Genomic DNA, 14,896 nt, shown 5'->3' with positions numbered 1-14,896 from the left:
TGTATAACAGAGAACACAATAACAAATCTGGATTTTTAAACAATCTCCAATAGGTGGTTAACCTTGTTAAAGGATACATGTTTTTTAGAAAGTAAAATCATGACTCATACAAAATGAACATGTTAAAGATTTTATTTAATTCGTTAATTAATGGGAGCACCAGTAGGATGTTTTCATTGGTTCATAGGAGAATCCAAATAGCAAGTAAATATATAAACCCAGTAGGGATGCTGAAATGAATTTGCTTAATAGATACAAAACTGGCAAAATTGGGCAATATCCACAGAGCAATAATCAGTTACATTCCACTGGATGCAATTTGCATTTTAATGGACAAGAATTGCCTGCATTGTCAGTTTCCCTCAATTTACATCATTGTAAAGTAGCTTAAAGAGAGTGAAGGGTGGAGACAAGCCAGAAAGGTGGGCTGGCTAGATGGAGCACCTGTAATTGGGGAGGGGGGGACCTGTTGCAAAGTCTTTCACAGTGTTTCCTGACACCCTATTGTTGGATACTTGGGTTATTTCCAATTCTTTGTCTTTATTAAAACAAAAAGCCAATAATCTTCGAACGTGTAATTTTTTTCTTTCCTAACTACCTTGATTCTATAGATAAGATACTAGAAGGGGGACTGTAGGGTCAAAAGAGATTTTTGTGACTTTAAATTCATGTTGCCAAGTTGTATAAGCGTTTTCCCACACACTGAAAACAAACCCCATGCATGTCCTATGGCAGAAAATGGGCTGTCACTTCCATGATCTCCTAAAAAAACAAAGTTTTTTTGGTCACATGCCCTCCCACCCACCCACTTTTCCCTCATGTTCATTGGCCTGAGTTAAAGCTGTGGAGAATTGACTGATCTCAACCGATTGAGAGAATCAGACAGACACACACACACACACACACACACACACACACACACACACACACACACACAGTGCTGGAGAAGGGCTCAGGCTCCCCCAAATCCCAGAGCCCCCTGAACCCCAGAACAGAATCAGGTTCTTCCTAAAGAAGCTGGGGCACCAGTGGGCCCAGCTAGAACTGGCTTATGTTGCTACTGACTGTAGTTTCTTTTATTTTTAAGAAGCATGATGGTCACATTCACAGTCCTGGGATTCAGGGAAACTTGCTGATTCTGCATCTGACCTCTGCTAAGGCTTAGACACCGAATAACCGTGATGATGGTTTGACTACAAAAAAGCATCCCATCGACTCCCACTTGTTCTAGGAAATGGCTGGCCACAGAGAACCCTCCGCCCCTTCCTCTTTTGAAATGTCCCCAAACTGCTTGCGTGCCCCCTTGCAGCTAACCGAGGATGGCCAGATGAACCTGAATACCAACTGGTCTCTCTCCACAAATCCTACCCTAACAGAACGTTTTCCAGTGAGACACAGTATTTCTTTTTTACTCGATAAAACATACTCCCTGACACCTTTGAACTCCTACTGAAACAAAGATGATGGCAGAAGAGGTCCCGTGCTGCAAGTTTATGAATAAACAGACTTGGTTAATTTTATCTTGGACTTAGATTTCTGTCTTTGACACATGTGGGATATGCGTCTGTAAGAATTCTGCCCTTAACACACACCTGCTTCCTGGATAAATGTGAGTTCACTTCGGTTGACAACCTTGGACTACACTAGCTTCTTAGGAACCATCAAGAAGCCATAGTTTAGGGATTCTCGTTCAGCCCTCTAATTAAATTCAGTGAATTAATGAGAGACAGCTGACACCAAAAATGGATTAAAATAAAAATGCCAAGGGCAGCACTCCCCTGGCTTCTGCCCAGAGTGTGTCTGATGAGTTCCTCCAAGGCCCTCCGAGTTAGGCCCTGAGTTCCATGCGTGTGTGGGGCAGATTGATTACGGACCCATCAGAGGCTGGGCTGGCGGCGGCAGCTGCCCCATATGGCACACAGGAAAACAGCTGTCAGCTTTTATTAGGAAGGTAGAAATATTTGCCCGTGGGTATGTAGGACTGGAATATTATTGGATCTGTCTGTTAATTACCACTGTAGTTTTTCCTATTTTAGAATTAATTCATCTATTTCTCAAAGCAGTACATGCCCAAGAGTTAGGGAAATAAATTCAGTTAACCACAGAGTGTGTTTATATAGGTTTGCTACCCCTGTGATCAGAGCTGTTTTAGCTGCTAGGAGTGAATACAGGATAGGACAGAGAAAGATGCTGCCTGCAAGGAACTTACATTTTAGTGGAGACCCAAAACATGAACAAGTAAAGAATGTCAGGTATCCAGTGTGACATCAGTGAGGAGAGTGAAGTAGCCCAGTGAAGGCTTAGAGGAAAACTGTTCTAGGCTAATGGAGCAGCAAGTGCAAGGGCTCTCGGGTGGTGAGTTCGGAGTGCTGGGAAAACAGTAAGACCAGTGTGGGGGGAGCAGAGGTGTGAGGGATAGAGTTGGCCAGGGGAGGCAGGGCATTACATTACAGGATGTAGTGAGCGTGATGGTGCCATTGGTGGATTTCAGCAGGGGAGTGATTATTTGTTTTAAAAAGATGTCTCTGGAAACTGGAAAATTGACTGAAGGGGACCATGGTAGCTACTCTCCAAAGATGGCCCCTAAAGATTTCTCCACCCCCCTTGAGTCTGGGCTGGCCTCGTGACTGCTTTGACCCTTAGAGGTGGTGCTAGGGATGTTCTGGGACTTCAAGCTCATGCCTTAAGAGGACTCCCGGCTTCCACTTGCTTCCTTTTGGAACACTAGCTCTTGGGTTCAAGCTACACAGGACCCCCGGAGGAGAACTGAGGCCCGCAGCCCTCAGTCCCAGCTGAGGACCCAGCCAACTGCCAGGACCCACTGCCAGCCAGGCTGAGAGAGCCACCTGGACATTCTGCCCAGTCAAGCCCACACAGGCCCACAGCCCCAGCAACATCACATGAACAGAGGAACCACCTCGCCCAGCCCAGGAAAACCACAGAATTGTGAGATTGAATAATGGGTTTTGAAGTGGTTTATTTCACAGCAATGGATAACTGAAACGGGGGCAGGGGTGGAAGCAGGACACCAGGGAGCAGGCTGTTGGGGTCATTTAGGCCAGAGATGATGGAGGCCTTGACCAGACTGGTAGAAGTGAGGGTAGTCAGTGGTCAGATGCAGGATACACTTTATCAGTGTAACTGGCAGGCTGGACTGTGAGGGAAAGAGTCACAACAGGAAAGCAGTGCTTCCCTGCCTGGCCCTTCTCGCTCCGGCCCACTCCGTAGAGACAACTATTTTAAACTCTTAGCTCTCTCTTCTGACAATTACCACCATATTGCACCAATTGCTTATACAGTTGTTTTTTTTAAAGAAAGAAAATAAGATTAAAGTAAATCTTTGAGTGGAGAGAGCCTTCTTAATCAAGAAACAAAACCTCAAAAACACAAAGGAAATTATTAATAGATGTAATCACCAAAAAATGAAAAAACAAAACGAAACTTCTATATCATAAAAGATACCATAAAGTTAAAAGCTGAGCCATAATGGAGAGAAAAATGTTTGCAAAATATAATAAATTCTTATACCCTAAATATATAAACAATTCTAAAGAAAAAGACAATCTAATGAAAAATAACATTAAGCTGCTTTAAGAATTTTGCATGATGTTGCTGCATCTTGATGTATCACTTTCAGCCATCTTCTCCTATGGCCTCTTGCCATCCAGTAGACATGCCCAGGCTTCACAGCGTGGTGGTCTCAGCTCCAAGAAGACAAGAAGAGACGCTTCAAGGCCTCTTTAAAGCTTTGGCTGTGGAACTCACAGTGTCATTTCTGCCACATGCTGTTGGTCATACAAATCACAAGGCCAGCGCACGTTCAAGGAGATGAAGAAATAGACTCCCTTTCTCATTGCAAGGATCAACAAAGGCACATGGCAAAGTGGTGTGGCTGCAGGGAGGTGTGGTTCCCTGGGGACCATTGTAACACTCCACCACACCATGACTAACATGTCCTCTGCCCTCGAAATTGGTTGATAGCTTGGCTGGGACTGTTATTCTGTATTGGTAATTATTTTCCCTAATAATGAAGGCATTGTTGCATTGTAGTTTCCAGTGTCGTTGAGAAGGGTGATGCCATCTTAATTTCTGTTCCTTTACATGTGATCTCTTTTATTTCTCTCTGAAAGCTTTCAAGATCTTATGCTTATTGATGGCATAATGAAGTTTCATAATATGGTTGCGTAGGTCTTCTTTTTTTCTTTTATCTCCTCCTCGTTTTTCATTTACTTTTCTGGACATTTGGAAAGTCATTTTAATGCAGAAACATGTGTCCTTCAGTTTGGGGATTTTTCTTATGTTATTTCTTTGATAGCTATATTTTGCACAAATATATTTTTTCACAAAACATATTAGAAGAGTGGTGTTATTTTTCTTTTTTGCAAATCTCTTTAATGCTTGGCTTAATAGAAGACAGCTGAATTCTCACAACTACTGCATTCCTTCTGTTGCAATATGTTGTTTAGTTTGAAGTATATGAAGAAATTGCGACTAGGCACATTTTAAAAGAGGCTTGTGTCTGAACAGATAAATAGTGCAGAAAGCAATAGAACTAGAAACCTGGCAACCATCTATTTATCTTAGGACTTGCTAAATGGGAAATATTCAGTCATCTTTTTTGAAAAGACTATCCAACCTCACATTGTAGAAGACAAAACTGGGTTTGTTTCCCTGTATAAAACCACTTATCACTTCATTTGTCAGTCTGAATGTAGAATTTTGTGAAGAGAACAGTCAGAGAAATCATGTATCCACTTTGTAAATATAACCAGCCAAGAGAGAATCTGCAAGGTCAGATGACCCCCTAGCTAGTCTGACAATTGCCATCACAAAGTGATGGCATGAATAACAGACTTCTTCCACTAGGGATCTGAGTGCATGGATTGGGCAGAAGATAAACCTTAGAGAACCTGAGGATGTGGATAAGACTGTTCAGAGAGGTACTCAACTCACACAAGCCACCAGGTATTCAGCATGGAGGGAGAGAGAGAGTTATGCAGGACTGCGATTTGCTAGTTATTCTTGCATATGATGAAGAAGACTGTGTCCATACTCCTGTTGCTAACTCATAGACACAGACAGCAATATAAGGCCAAGGTTACAAACCCCTAAAATTCCCTGGTAAGAGAATGACTGTCTTTCATGTACTTTGATCTGAGCATGTGATTAGTAAGTATATGACAAAGCAGATCAATTCAGATAAATCCAGAAGAAACCATCCTTTCACTCTGAAATCTTATCCTAACCTTGCCTTGAAATAAGTAGTAAGTGATGCATCAAACTTTTCCTTCCTTGGATCAAAGAATAGGACCTTTGAGAGCAGAAACACAGCAGTGGTGGTGGCAGGAGCAACTGCGGTCCATTGGCTCTTGGGGTCTGTCAGGCAAGAGCAGAAGATGGTGACAATCCAAATGAAAGCATAGACAAAAATGTGATGGAATACTACTCAGCAATAAAAAGGAATGAACTGCTGATACACCCAACGATATGGATGAATGTCACAGATATTATACTGAGTAAAAGAAGGCCGACTTTCACCAAAGAGTACATTCTGTGTGATTTTCTTTTTCTGAAACTCTAGAAAAGACAAGTATAATCTGTAGGGACAGAAATCAGATCACGGCTTGTCTGAGGCCTGTGATGCAGGGAATTGACTGGGAAGGGGCACAAGGGAACCTTTTGGGGTGATGGAAATGTTTTTTATCTTGACTTTGATTGATTACATGGGTGCATATAGTTGTCAAAACTCATGGGAATATACATTTTGAGTGGGTACATTTTATTGCATGTAAATTCTGCCTCAAAAAGTTGATTTTTAAAAAAAATATAGGGCTTCCATTTCCAGACAACGTGGAGTGAGTGGATTCACTAACAACTTTTTTAATGAAGTAATTGATATGCTGAGAGGAGAGAAAATGGAATCATAAAATTAAAACCAGAGAAGTCAGAAAAAGAGGGGAAGGTTAAAAAAAAAAAAAGTGGAATGAATACAAAACAGTGACAAACATGGTAGATATTAATTCAGCTAGATCAACATTTACTTTAAAGGTGAATGGCCTAAATACATCAACTAAAAGACCAGTTAAAATCCATTGTCAGAGTTGATTAAAAAAAACAAGACCCAACTATATGTTGTCTACAAGAAACCCACTTTAACTATAAAGACACAGATAGATAAAAAGTAAAGGGATATACCTTTACAGGAAAGCTGGGGTAGCTATATTGATTTTAGACGAAGCAGACTTCGGAGCAAGGAAAATTATCAGAGATAATGAGGGATGTCACATAATGACAAATAGGTCACTCTACGAGAAGACATAAAATCTTCAATTTGTAGGCACTAAACAAGAGAGCAACAAAGTACGTGAGGCAAAAACTAATAGGACTGTGAGGATAAACAGATGAATCTACTATTATTGGTGGAGATATTAACACCTCTCAGTCAGTAGTTGACAGGTCCAGCAGGCGAAAATCAGTAAGGATATAGTCAAACTGAATAGCACTATGATCAATTAGATATAATTGACATTTATAGAATACTTAACAACAGCAGGATACACATTCTTATAAAGCTCACATGGAACATTCCCCAACACAGACCACGTTCTGGGCCTATGTTGGCCTATAAACACACCTGAACAAATTTAAAAGAATAGAAATCATACAAAGTTTGCTCTTAAACCACGGTGGAATTAAACTATAAATTAATAACAGAAAGATAGCTGGAACATCTAAAAATATTTAGAGATTAAACAACACACTTCTAAATAACACATGGGGCAAAGAAGTCGGAAAAGAAATTCAAAAATATTTTGAGCTAAATGAAAATGAAAATACAACTTATCAAAATGTGTAGGGTGTAGCAAAAGCAGGGCTTAGAGGGAAAGTTACAGCGTTAAATTCATATCAGCAAAGAAGACAGAGAAGTTAAGGATATACAATGAGGAAAGGACAGTTCATTTAATGGTGTCGGGAAACTGGACAGCTACATGTAAAAGAATGAAACTGGACCACTCTCTCACACCATGCACAAAAATTAACTCAAAACGGATCAAAGACTTGAACGAAAGACGTGAAACCATAAAACTAGAAGAAAACAGGTGGTAAGCTCCTTGACATTGGTTGTGGCAATGATTTTTTGAATTTGACAGCAAAAGCAAAGGCAACAAAAGTAAAAATAAACAAGTAGGACTACATCAAACTAAAAAGCTTCTGCGCAGCAAAGGAAACCATCAACAAAGTGAAAAGGCAACCTACTGAACGGGAGAAAATATTTGCAAATCATACATCTGATAAGGAGTTAATATCGAAAATATGTAAACAACTCATACAACTCAATAGCAAAAAAAACCACAATCCAATTAAAAAATGGTCAGAGGATCTGAACAGACAGTTTTCCAAAGAAGACATACAGATGGCCAACAGGCACATGAAAAGATGCTCAACCTTACTAACCATCAGGGAAATGCAAATCAAAACCACAATGAGATATCACCTCACACATGTTAGAATGGCTGTTATCAAAAAGACAAGAAATAACAAGTGTTGGTGAGGATGTTGAGAAAAGGGAACCCTTGTGCACTCTTAGTGGGAATGTAAATTGGTGCAGTCACTATGGAAAACAAGTATGGTGGTTCCTCAAAAAATTAAAAATAGAACTATCGTATGATCCAGTAATTCCACTTCTGGGTATTTATGCGAAGAAAATGAAAACACTAACTCGAAAAGATATCTGCTCCCCCATCTTCATTGCAGCATTATTTACAATAGCCAGGATATGGAAGCAACCCAAGTGTCCATCGATGGATGAATGGATAAAGAAAATAGTGGTGTATATATACAATGGAATATTATTTGGCCATAAAAAAGAATGAAATCTTGCCATTTGCAACAACATGGATGAACCTTGAGAGCATTATGCTACGTGAAATAAGTCAGACGGAGAAAGACAAAAACCATATGATCTCACTTATATGTGGAATCTAAAAACAAAACAAAAAACACACAAACTGAGCTCATGGATACAGAGAACAGATTGGTGGTTGCCACAGGTGGGGTTAGGGGGGCAAAAGGAGTGAAAGAGGTTAAAAAATATAAACTTCCAACTATAAAATAAGTCTTGGGGATGTAATATACAGCACAGTGACTCCAGTTCATAATATTGTACTGGGTACTTGGAAGTTGCTGTGAGAGTAGATCTTAAAAGTTCTCATCACAAGAAAAAAATTTTTGTAACTATGTGTGGTGATGAATGTTACCTAGACTTATTGTGGTGATCATTTCACAATATATACAAATATCAAATCATGTTGTACACCTGAAATAATATAATGTTATATGTCAATTATATCTCAATCTAAGATAAATAGAAGACTTTGTGGCATAGCAGTAACTCGGCCTTTTTCTCTGCTCTGGAAGGATGCTGGCTACTCAGAGAAAGTAGCAGCAACTGCGAGGTCCCACAGGGAACCTGGGGAAAGGGAGAAGCGGGCCACGAGCTTCTGCATCCGCTCTTGCCCTGTGGCCACCTTGCTTCTGATAACGTCTGTACCCTTGGCTAAATCACTGTGAGACAGGGCGTACACTTGAGCGTGTGTGTTCTCTCCCAGGCCGTGTGGTGTCCCCACAGCCCGGCAATGGATCCAACAGCCATCAGATTAAAAGTGAGAAAGGAGCAGAGGTTGCAGGCAGGGAATGAGGCCGCCCTTTAACCAACCTCAGCTGCAGCACAGCCCACCAGAAAGGAGAGGGCTGAGTGACAGGATTGAAAGAAGATGTCATTTGGGGCCCCAGCCTGGGGCTGTGGGGGCCTCTGCAACAGCTGGATGGTGGGAAGGCATTTCTGTACAGACTGGGAAAGGAGGTGGCGCCATGGCAGCAGTGGGGCAACCCCAATGGCAGAGTCATCGAGAGCTGGGGGCGTCCAGCGCCTTGGAGATCAGCCCCTTCACGTGAGGGCCTGCAGAGCATTAAAGGCCTATAGATAGCTAGGCCACTGGAGCAGGAGGCATGACAGCAGGTGAGGAGGCCAGGCCCAGCCAGCACCAGCATGGGTTTGACTCCTAGAGAGGTGCCCTGGGTTGGAGCAGTCATGTATTTGTCCCTTGCTTCTGCCCCTAGGCCTGACAGATCCATCGTCCACACTGAGTAAAGCAGGGAAAGGATGCCCCATCCCGTCTGAAGCACAGAGAGGGTGTGACTTTCCCAAAGACACGCAGCATGTGATAACTGAGTTAGTCCTAGGACTCAGAAGCAGTGGCTCCCTATTCTGGGCTCCCTTTCTCACCCACTCATTCACCCATTTTGGGGGATGCCCAATGGTAACATCTTGTTATGATCATCAAAACGACCCTTACCATGAAATGAACACAACGGAGGAGCGAGGGTGGGCAGAGGGAGGTCCACCCAGTGCAGGCAGTGAGGGGGGCGTTGTCTGCAGAGAGTTCAAAAGCAAGAATGAAACCACTAAAAGTCGGCCTGCTTTTTATCACTCTGCGCTGGCAATTCTAACTGAAGTCAGTGATTAAATCACTCCTCCCGGTAAAAATCTTTCGTTAGTCTAAATTCCAAACAATCACTGTGGTTACTGTCAAGTTTTAACAACATGGTATTAGCACATTTTAAAACAACTTTTCCTGTAATAAACACTGCGTTCTACGTGGAAGTTAATCCAGACAACTGCATCATACTCTTGGCTCCCAACACACCCAGACTCAACTACAGGCGTTTGTTTCAAGTTGGGTAACAATTTGGAACTGTTCAACTCAACCGCAGACACAGTTGGTGCTCCATCCAGTGTTCCACGTACCCCTGCATTTAAACAGCAAATATGAAATAAGCAATGACGAAAATGAGAGAAGCAGAAACAGAGCTCGAGTGACCTCACGCTCTCATTCCATGTGCAAATCACACTGAACCTCATGGATTCACTCTTTCGCAAGTGTTTCTTAATGTGTTGTTTTTCCTTTTTGCAAAAAAAGACATTAATGTGACTTAAAAGTATTAATTCATTACTGTTTTCTTTTTTTGTACTATAATATTGTATTTGTTTAATTCATTATCTTCACTGCTACAATTATATCTATGCAAAGTCCAGTAAAAGAAAATTTTCACTATTTGTATTTCTTTTCTGGCCATTATATTCTTCCTCCCTCCCCCCGCTTCCTTCCTTCCTTTTTTTCCTGAGGAAGATTCGCCCCAAGCTAACATCTGTTGTCAACCTTCCTCTTTTTGCTTGAGGAAGATTTGCCCTGAGCTAACATCCGTTCCAGTCTTCTTCTGTTTTGTATGTGGGTCACTGCCACAGCATGGCCACCGATGAGTGGTATAGGTCCGCCCCTGGGAACCAAACCTGGGCCACCAAAGCAGAGCACACCAGACTTAAACACTAGGCCAGCCCCTGGCCATTATTCTTATTATTCATTTTATTTCGTGATTATTGATGACAATAATTATGTTGCATAGAGGTGAGGGAAGGGAGAAAATGGCTGCTGCATAAAGGCTAACTTCGTGCCAGGCTGTGCTCAGTGTCAGCCTTGACCTCGCCTGAAACTTAACATAGACTCCATCAGATGGGCTTTTCTAGCCCATTTTACAAGTGAGGAATCTGAGGCTCGGTGAGGGGGAAAAATGAACCCAGGATTACACCGTTAATAAGTGGCAGAAGGCGGATTCAAACCCATGATCAGCCTGACTCCACAGTCCATGTCTGAAATGCCAGCAAGTGTGAGAACCTGCCAGAGCAAGGCACAGGGGCGTGGACTGGGGTGGTCAGGGAGGGCTTCTTGGAGGATGAGGTACTGGGAGGGACATCCATAGGGGAGGACAGGGAAGCCTGAGGACCATGTGAGGAGTCAGTGAACGGGGGTTCCAGCCCGAGCCCTGTCACTCTGGCTATATGGCCTGGGACGAGTCCTTTCCCTCCCTGGGCCTTGGTATTCCCTCTCTGGAGTTTTCAAAGGCCCAAGATTCCAGGAATCAGGCTAAGACAGTGTTTTGGGCAGCGAGGTTCGCTGGTGAGTGAATATAACTTTTCCCTGCTCCATGTCTAAGTCCCCCTGGCTGGAAGTCCAGATGGTGTTATGGGTAAGAACATGAGCCTGGGTACTGCACAGGCCTGGCTTTGAGTCCCAGATCCACCAGCTCCTTCCCAGATGAGTGACCTTGGACATGCCACTTCTTATGCCTGACCTCAGTGTCCTAAACCATAAAGTGGGATCATCATATTGCCCTCAAAGGGTAGCTGTGAGAGTTAAACAAAATAACCTAATAACAGCTGATATTTTTCGGGCAATTCTTCTGTGCCAACACTGTTCTAAGAGTTTTACATCAATTTTTCTCATTAAATCTTAACAACTCTATGAAGCTACTATGATTCTTGTTTATAGACGTGGCAATTGAGAAACAGAGCGGTGGTGTTCCTTGCCCGAGGTCATACCTCTGTCCTGCTTAGCTCAACGCCTGCTGTCCCACAGGAAATGGTAACTGTGATCATAACTAATTCTGACACACTGGCCCCACACACGTTAATGTTTCTGGAATGAGGATGTGCCCCACAACTGATGTCCCAGGAACATGCCAGCCAGCAGGCGGAGGGGGAGTCAGGTGTGGTCACTGTCTGCGGTCCAATTGTTCGTGTGGCCGTGAGCAAGCCTGATGGAATTTTACCAGACTGGATCCCTAATTATCACTTAAAATGACTTCTAAAATGATATCACATGGAAATAAAAGATTATCACGTGTACGAGGGCTATCACCAGCCAGGCAATGCAATTAGAAGAAGTAAAAATTGCCGAGTTGACCCAAAGAAAGTTTAGACTCAAAATATGAAGAACTCTGATCAAATCACCAAAGGAAACTGATGTGCAATTTTATAAATAAAAACATACTCTTGTCAGTTTTTTAAAGGGCACACCTGATATGCTTCTTTTTTCATGAAAAAGCTATTATTAAATAGATATGTTTCTTTAAAAAATCATCTTACAATTGATTGTGTCATAGAATCAAGTAAATCCAACAAAACAGTCAAGATTCTTCTGGTTGTGAACAACAGAAAACCCACTTCAAACTAACTTAAGTGAAAAAGGCATTATATTGGCTCTTGGACCTGAAAAGCCTAAGGGTAGGCAGTTGGCTTCAGGCCCGACTGGATTGGAGGGATTAAGCTATACCAGCAGGCCCTGATCTCTCAGCCCCCAGCTCTGCCTTCTCTGCAAGGGTTCCATTCCCCATGGCTGCCAGAACTCCAGCCTCCAACCCTGCCAGGTTTGATGCTTCCACACGAGTCCGAAGCCTGACTGCTGTTGGCTGGAACTGGGTCACATGACCACCCTCTGGACGGCTCCATCTGAGGCTCAGGGAATGGAAAGCAGACATTGCCCACCTGGTCACCCTCCTCGCCTGGGAGTCACGGTGGAGTCAACTCCACCCACTGCACCTGGGTGAGGTGGAGGAGGGAGGCTTCCTCAGAGGAAACTTGGGGCCTGCTACCATAAGAAGGAGAAATGGAGCTGGGTGACCCCAAATTATCAGCCATCCTTGGAAGAAAATTGATGGTGAAAAGAAGGTTCAGAGAGGTGACTTCTACCGGATCATCTACCTGGCAGCTCAGGTAACCCCAGAAAGGAAACCAGTTGTCAGAGCAAGAAGAGCCCTTGGAGGTCCAGGGTGTGGTAGGCATGGAAGCTTGAGGCTCAGAGAGGGAGAACGACTGGTCCAAGGCCAGACTGCAGCCCACAGGTGGGGATGAACCCAGAACACAAATCTCAGGTATCTTGGTTCCTCATCCGGTGCTCCCAGCTGGCCTTGTGAGGGCCAAAGTGGGCTCTGGAAGGGGGGCCTCCAGCTGGTTCATCGCTCTTGGAGGAGAAGCCCCACCAGCCTCTCCTGGGGAAAGGGCTTTCTCCCAGCAGCTAGAGTGGAGTGTCTTGAACAAGGCTCCCCCCCACCCTCACGGCACTGGGGTCTCCCAGTCTGTCTCAGATGGAACAGAGAGGGGTAAGAGGTGCCCTAGATTCCCATAGGCCTTCCCAGTCGTTGATGGCGCCAATCCGAGGCCTTGATCTTACAGAAAATGCATCAGAGCAGCCCCAGGCCAGCGCCTCTACCAGCTCCAGCGGCCGCATCCCTTCTGGAGAGGCTGGAGCCGCCACCGCCCTGTGTCTTCTGCGGCCTGGGCTCCAGATCCCCACCCGACCGGACCCTAAGAAACCGCAGTGTGTCCACACCTTGTGTTCGAAGCCGGAAGACTCAAGCGTTAACCCAGCCAGGCTGTCTCCGGAAAGCCTCTGTGGGAGGGAGGGGCTTGGGTGCAGCAATCTGGTTGGACCTGGGAGGGGGGCCTGTCTTAAAGCTTCGCTTGCATAATAAACCTGCCATTTCATCTAGAGGGTGCCTCTACTTGGGTGGTAGAAGGGCTTCTGATGGAGATGAGGAGGGGCTTAAGCACGCCCCAGCCCGCCCCTTGGTGCCACCATTGCTACCACCAGCTTAGATCAGGGGAGCCACCCTTAACTCAATGCCGGGCACCAGCGGTGGAAATCCAGGCCACAGCGGTGGGAAAGACACGAGGGGCGGGGCGGGGCGGGGCGCACGGACAAGACCGTCCCAGCAGGTTAGGACTTTTAACAAGGATGATAACTGAGGACTAGATTTATGACACAGAAAGCTGTCGATGATATAAGTGAAAAAGGAAAAGTACGAGAAAGCATACGTAGCACGAATATATGTGTGTGCAAAATGTACGGTGGGTAAGAGCAGAGGATCTGGAGCCAGACTACCTGGATTCAAATCTTGCTTTCACCTCTTACCTTGGACATTTTACTTAAACTCTGTGCCTCAATTTCTTCATCTGTAAAATGGGGCTAATAATAGGGTCACGGTGAGGGTTCCCTGAGATAATCCATCTAGAGCGCTTAACGCAGGTCCTGGCAACAGTAGGCGCTCACACGCTGTTGGTCGTTAACCTACTGAGTCTCCTGCGCAAGGTCCTTGTTCCCACGCCGCTGGTGGTGGCGGGCCCGAGCCGGCCCCACCCCCGCTCCGGAACCCGAGCTCCCCGCCGCCGCCGGCTGCCCATTGTTCCCGCCTTCCTGTTCGGCCCCGCTCCGGGAACCCGGCGGGAGCGGCTCCAGCCCGGCCCGGAAAGCGTCGGCCCTGGCGCCCTCCCCGACGCCGCCGCTCCGGGCGCTCAGCCAGGCCCCTCCGCGCCCCCGCCCGCCGGGGGGTGCAAGCCCCGGACTGGGAGACCTGGGCCTCGGTCCTTCTCGCCTCAGTCGCCTCCCGGGAGAGAGAGGACAGCGGAGACGCCCACCTCACAGGGCCGCCCGAGGGGCGGTGAGCGCACGCGTGCACGCGGCCGAGCACCAGGCCTGGCTGCCCCCATGAGCACGTCTGTCCTCACAGGCATTGTCTCCCTCGGGGCAGCTTTCAGAATGCCGCTTCCAGCCAGGGTGCAAGGGGGACCGGTTCAGCCCCAGTGTCTGGCCTCAGTGGATTTGTCAGATCATCCTTTCTCTCCCTCAGCACAAGGAAAAAGTGGGTGAAAGAGCTGGGCAGCTTTCCCAGACTGGCAGCCGGAAGAGACCAGGATCCGGAGTCCTTGCATCCTGGCTCTGCTACTGAATTGCTGTGTGACTTGGGGCAAGGCCTTCCCCCTCTCTGTGCCCCCGTTTCCCTCTCCTGATGGCAGTAGGAAGGCAGGAGTGACTCCTCACCCTGGCTGTATCACTGGTTGGCTGGGTTACTATGGGAAAGTTGTTTGACCTCTCCAGGGCTCAGTTTGTCTTATCTGCAAATTGGTATGCCTACAGAGATTAAGGAGATAACTCCTGCTCTCAGGGTGTTTCTCTCTCTTGTCTTTCTGCCGCCCTCTCCCCCAGTTCTCTGCTCAGAAGAG

This window comes from Ceratotherium simum, chromosome 21 (genome assembly GCF_057802395.1).
Source record: "Ceratotherium simum simum isolate JZ-2026a chromosome 21, ASM5780239v1, whole genome shotgun sequence".
In the NCBI taxonomy this organism is placed as follows: domain Eukaryota; kingdom Metazoa; phylum Chordata; class Mammalia; order Perissodactyla; family Rhinocerotidae; genus Ceratotherium; species Ceratotherium simum.
This window is presented reverse-complemented; position numbering follows the sequence as displayed.